Consider the following 6590-nt stretch of genomic DNA (forward strand, 5'->3'; position numbering starts at 1 on the left):
TGGTTCTAATAGCCAAGGAAATGAAGCCTCAGAATTGCCTCTCTGGGTCTTTTTTTTTTTTTTTTTAATATATTTTATTGATTTTTTTAACAGAGAGGAAGGGAGAGGGAATGGAGAGCTAGAAACATCAATGAGATGTGCCCGCAACCAATGTACATGCCCTTGACGGGAACCGAACCTGGGACCCCCCCAGTCCGCAGACCCACGCTCCATCCACTGAGCCAAAGCGGTTTCAGCTCTCTGGGTCTTCCGCACCCACCAAAGAGACGCACCCCCTCCAAGACTCACTGGGCCCGGTTTAGGACCCCGCCATCCAGGGGTGTGAGGTCCCAGGAGCCAACAATGGGGATGAGACCCAGCCAAGCCATACCCTTTGATTCTATTCCTACTCCTGTAGGAATATTCATGCTGAAACTCTAGTAAAAGCTCATGAAAACTAAAGGGGCTGTGATTCTGTAAAAAAGAAAAATAGACTCGCTCTAGAAATGTGTGGGGTTGTGTTTTTGTTTTGTTTTGTTTTTTGGTGTCTTCGAAGTTTAATTTTTCTCCTTACTAAGGTGTGTTATGTTCTTGAGGTTGTAGATAGGGGTGCCAGAATTTAGATTTGGGATAGAGGTGACCATCTTAAAACCCAGAGAAATCTACCAGTGTTCCACTATCTCTGACTAAGGAGGTCAATTATACTGGGTACACTGGTGCTTAACTGGCACAATAACGCTGCCCCAATATTAATTTGAAATTTGGGAAAATACACATGTAAGCTCTCTCCCATAGGTTAGTATGATTTTACTGATTAATATATATATATATATATATATATATATACTTATATTTTGCCATGTAGTCATGAATAAAGATGAAATATTAACACTGAAGTGATTTTATTTTTTTATGAAATGATTTTAATTGAAATGAATGGACTATGTACAGTCCTGGTAATTCTCAGTTCAAGTTAATGGAGGTAGATGGCATAGCATCCAAAATAGGAACCTTGGATATAAAGTCCTGGGTATAATATCCTTTGGATATAATGTGACTTATAAACAAGTCACAAACTAGAATTTAAACTTTTCAAATTCTTTGCCCTTGTTCAAAAATGGGAAGAAAGCTAAGGATGCTTACCTGTTCACAAACTGGGGAATTAATGAATGAAGTATAGTTATTATGATGGTCCTTTTGAGTTTATGTGTTCTTATTTTTTTTAAATATATTTTTATTGATTTCAGAGAGGAAGGGAGAGAGAGAGAGAGAGAGAAGCATCAATGATGGAAGAGAATCATTCATTGGCTGCCTCCAGCACGCCCCCCCCCCCTCCCCGCCTACTGGGGATTGAGCCCACAACCCCGCATGTGCCCTTGACTGGAATGGAACCTGGGACCCTTCAGTCGGCAGGCTGACGCTCTATCCCCTGAGCCAAACCAGCTAGGGCAGTTTATGTGTTCATAGATAACTACCTATATTTATAAATATTAGTGATATGAAAACAATTTCCATTCAACGAAAAAATTAAACTATGAAAAAATAAAGTTTATCTAAATACCAATTTATAATGGTTCTTGGTAGATTAAGTCAGTTGTAATAATAAACATGAACTATAGAAAGTTCCATGGCTTTATCTCCAAGAGCTCTGCAGACTTTCTGAGCCTGAGGAAGCATGAAGATCTTCATTCTGCTCATGTTACAGCCCAGGGAGTTCCCACGCAAGGGCTCCTCCATTACACTGGGCTTTCTTAGGCAACATCTATACTAATAAAAGGGTTAATATGCTAATTAGGGCAGAAGTCTTCTGGATGACCTTCCAGACAAAGCCACAGCGGCTTTGAAGGGCCCAGGCTCAGGCCGGCAGTGGCAGCATCAGCGGGGTAAGGGGGCCAGGTTGCCTCCCGCAGAGGGAGGCCAGACTGCGGCTTAGGCCTCAGGCCAAGGCAGAGGCAGTTAGGGGTGATCAGGCCGTCAGGGGAGCAAGGTAGGGGTGATCAGGCTGGCAGGGTGGCAAGGTAGGGGTGATCAGGCTGGCAGGCAGAGGCAGTTAGAGGCAATCAGGCAGGCAGGCAGAAGGGTTAGGGGCAATCAGGCAGGTAGGCAGGCAGGCAAGCAGTTAGGAGCCAGCTGTCCTGGATTGTGAGAGGGATGTCCCAGATTGGAGGGTGCAGGCCGGGCTGAGGGACCTCCCCCTCCCCCCCCCCCATGCACGAATTTCGTGCACTGGGCCTCTAGTTTGAAAGAAAAAATATTCAAAGAGCCATCACCTTACTGTTTGCTCTTCTTATAAATGGGTGAAATCTGCTGTTTGATATTTCACCACTTGAAAGTTCACATAATGCCAATTTTACTCATTGGTTTTGCTTCTTATGTTTTCAATGCTACCATGAAGGAAATATTTAGACCATCCTGCACAAGCATGAGATGAACCTGATTATGACCGCATAAGCTCTCTCTTCCTACATGCATCCTCAGAGCTAGTCTAAGTTCCTTGAGGGCAGGGAGCCCATTTCCACCCCCGTGCAGTGTCTTGTCCTCGGAGAGACCTGTGGTGTGTGGGGAACAAGATGCTCAGTAATGAAAAATATCCTCCAAAGACGTGTGAAATGTATCACAACCCTGGTGTGCACTGAATAATTGTTCACTTTAACAGAGCTCTCCAAAAATCAAGTAGAGACTGTGATAATAAGTTTTATTTACCAGAGCTTCCTTGGCATAACACCTGCAGAATAAATAACAAGTGATTTCATACTCATCTTAAGAGCAGCCCAAGGCTGTAGTCTATTTCTCTAATGTCCCATGTCTCCTAACCCATTTCCTTATTCGATAGAGCACGAAGGTAGGGACTTTATATTCTCTATCAATCCTAGCAATATTGCCAAGTACCGGATGCTTGACGAATACTTTTTAGTTTATTTAGAAGGTGGTATTAAACTGTTAAGAAAGTCTTCTAGCTCCAGATATAAGCACCATCGAAAAGTGTCATCCAGGATCTACCAGTTGACTATGATCTAGATAAGCACATAATGATAACAAATTATAACCAGCCCTGCCTTAGCCAGTTTGGCTCAGTGGATAGAGCATCCGCCTGCGGACTGAAAGGTCCCAGGTTCAATTCTGGTCAAGGGCACGTGCCTGGGTTATGGGCTTGATCCCCAGTAGGGGACGTGCAGGAGGCAGCCGATTCATGAATCTCTCATCATTGATATTTCTATCTCTCTCTCCCTCTCCCTTCCTCTCTCAAATCAATAAAAATATATTTTTTAAAAAGGTTATAACCAGTGCTGTCCAACACAGTAGCTGCTAAGCCATATTTAAGTTAAAATTAAAGATTAAGTTCCTCACTCACACTACCCACACTTCAAATGCTCCATAGCCGTTGGTCTCATACTGAACAATGCAGAATAGAATGTTTTTATCATCCGAGTTCTTTGGGACAGTGCTTTTACAGACTGTTTTGAAATTGCAACTTACACCAAGGAAGGAACCCTCATCCATATATGACTCAACAGCCAGACTACACGGAAAGCTGGTCCCAAGAATTAGACTCTACCCTTTGTCCTAATGGGAAAAGCCATTACCTACTGTGAGCATTAGATAAACTCCAATTATTAGAGTAAAAGTGTGTGTGTTTATGTGTATTTATAGTATAGTTTTATAGACACACTAGGAGCCCATTGCAGGAAGATTCCAGCAAGCGGCTGCTGCAGCTGCACGCACCACCCGCCCCATCCCGCCCCATCCCGCCCACGCTTTCCCTCTGGCAGCCGCCTTGCTTTCCGCTTTCCCTCCCTCTTCCTTCTATGCTATCTTCAGTCTTCACTCCTCCCTCCCTCAGTGTATGCAAATTAACCACCATCTTTGTTGGGTTAATTTGCATACTCGCTCTGATTGGCTGTGGGTGTAGTGAAGGTACGATCAATTAGCATTTTTCTCTTTTATTAGTGTAGTTTTATAGACACATACAGTCAACTCCCAATTCATCTATGTCTCTACTTGACAAATATGTATATATACTTCGCTATATATTGTTTGTTTATTTTTGTTATTCCTCACCTGAGGATATTTTTCCATTAATTTTTAGAGAGTGTGGGAGGGAGCGGGAGAGACAGAGAGAGAGAGGAATATCGATGTGAGAGAGACACGTGGATTAGTTGCCTCCTGCATGTGCCCTGACCCTGGTGGGGGATCAAGCCTACAGCCGAGGTACATGCCCTTGAATGGACTCAAACCCTCACGACTTCGGTCTGTGGGCTGACGCTCTATTCACTGAGCCAAACTGGCCAGGGCTACTTAACCAATATTGATTGAACGCCTGCCATGCACCACGCACTGTACTCTGCAGGGAAAAGAGGTATGGATGGCCCCGTCCCAGGCATCCGGGAGCTTGCAATGCGGAGAAAAAGACAAACCGTAACCAGGATGCCACGGGGACACCAGCACCACCCCATGGGCAACCCGCCATTTTGACCATCTGCCGAGCCATTGTCTGTAAGGTTTCCATGGTGCAGGTTTGCACACATGCTTGCTCACCCACAAACACGCACACGGGCAGAAACAAAGCAGAGCGCAGCCTCACAGGCGCACTTAAGAAGCCAGTGTGTGACATGTGCAAGGAAACAGTAATTAGCTAAGGTGCTCTTATATCATATTCATTATTCTAAATACAGAGCCGCCAATCATTTGCAGACTTCTGACCTCTGACAAGTCCTTCATTAAAAGCTGTCTGGGCCTGGCCGGGGTTGGGCATTGACCTATGGACCAGGAGGTCACGGTTCGATTCCCGGAGAGGGCATATGCCCAGGTTTCGGGCTCGATCCCCAAATGTGGGGCGTGCAGGAGGCAGCCGATCCATGATTCTCTCTCATCATTAATGTTTCTATCTCTCTCTCTCCCTCTCCCTTCCTCTCTGAAACCAATAAAAATATATTTTTTAAAAAGCTGTCTGAAATATAAATCTTAGGGATATAAGGTACGACAGCGCTATACTATGTTGTATATTTGAAAGTTGTTAAGAGTGTACATCTCGCCAAACCGGTTTGGCTCAGTGGATAGAGCGTCGGCCTGCGGACTCAAGGGCCCCAGGTTCGATTCCGGTCAAGGGCATGTACCTTGGTTGCGGGCACATCCCCGGTGGGGGGTGTGCAGGAGGCAGCTGATCGATGTTTCTCTCTCATTGATGTTTCTAACTCTCTATCCCTCTCCCTTCCTCTCTGTAAAAAATCAATAAAATGTATTTAAAAAAAAAAAAAAGAGTGTACATCTCAAAGGTTCTCATCACACACAAAAATTACTGTAGTGATAATTTCACAATATATGCAAATCTCGAATCATCATGTTGTACACCTGAAACTAATATATCCTATGCCAATTATACCTTAATTTTTAAAAAGCTGTCAGGGGTTAGTGGGGAAAAGTTCAACCAAGGGCCTCCTGCACGGTCCTCATTGCCTAGACACTGTGTACACTCGGTATCTACACAGCCTCTCCTTCTGTTTCCGGCTTCCGCTTGGTTCCATCCAAGCACATTTTCCATGAGCCGTCTCTGAAGTCCGCTGTGTTTTGTCCCGATTCATTTATTTGTGATATTAGCTGACAGTGACGGAGTGCCTGCCATGCACCAGCCACTGTGCTAGGCTTTTTGTACCAAATAGCTCTAACCTTCATAGCCGTCTCATAAGGTAGGAATTATCTGTCTCAGTTTGTAAATATGGAAACTGAGGGTCAGAGGGGTTAAGGAAGTTGACCAGGCTCAATACGTGGTCAAGGTAAGATATCAAATCACAGTTGCCTGACTCCCATGCCAAGCTCTTTTTCCTGCACCAGTAAGTTGGAGTCATTAGAGTTTCAAAGTCAAAACCGACATGCGCTGTTCTAGCAAGATCTTACAGAATGTAGGGCAGGAGAAAGAGACAGGCGAACCAACAGTTGTATTCTTAGAGTAATATGTGCCATGACAGAGGCGTGTACTCAGTTTGGGAAATAGAGCCACGGGCTTCTCAGGGAGAGAGGCACTGAGCCGAGTGTTCTGACGTGAGCAGGGCTGAGAGAGGCAAGGCCATCCCACGCAGGAGGAACAGCCGCTGCCAAGGCATTGGTGAGCCCTGGCCAGTGAGCATCGTCCCGAGCACCGAATGGTCACCAGTTCGAGTCCTGGTCAGGGCACATACCCAGGTTGTGGGTTCGATCCCTGGTCAGGGTGCGGAGGCAACTGATTAAGGGTTTTTCCCACACCTCTCCCTCTCTCTCTCTTTCTCTCTCTCCCTCTTTCTCTCTCTCTCCCTTTCTTTAAAAAATGTGACCCAGGATTAGCTGTTATCCCATTTATTTCCCCCCTTCTTTGTGAACTGTACTTTTCAATTACAGTTGACATATAATGTTATATTACTTTCAGATGTAAACATAGTGATTAGACACTTACGTATCTTATAAATAAGCCAATACGCCCAACACCGATCTGACACCATATCTGGTTATTACAATATTCTTAACTATATTCTCTGTGCTGTACGTGACACCCCTGAGGCTTTCTCGTTTTTTAAAGGAGGTGGGAAATCTCCTTTTTTATATAAATTCTCCTACATTTCAGGGGTGATGGACACTATATA

This window comes from Eptesicus fuscus, chromosome 24 (assembly GCF_027574615.1).
Source record: "Eptesicus fuscus isolate TK198812 chromosome 24, DD_ASM_mEF_20220401, whole genome shotgun sequence".
NCBI classification, from domain to species: domain Eukaryota; kingdom Metazoa; phylum Chordata; class Mammalia; order Chiroptera; family Vespertilionidae; genus Eptesicus; species Eptesicus fuscus.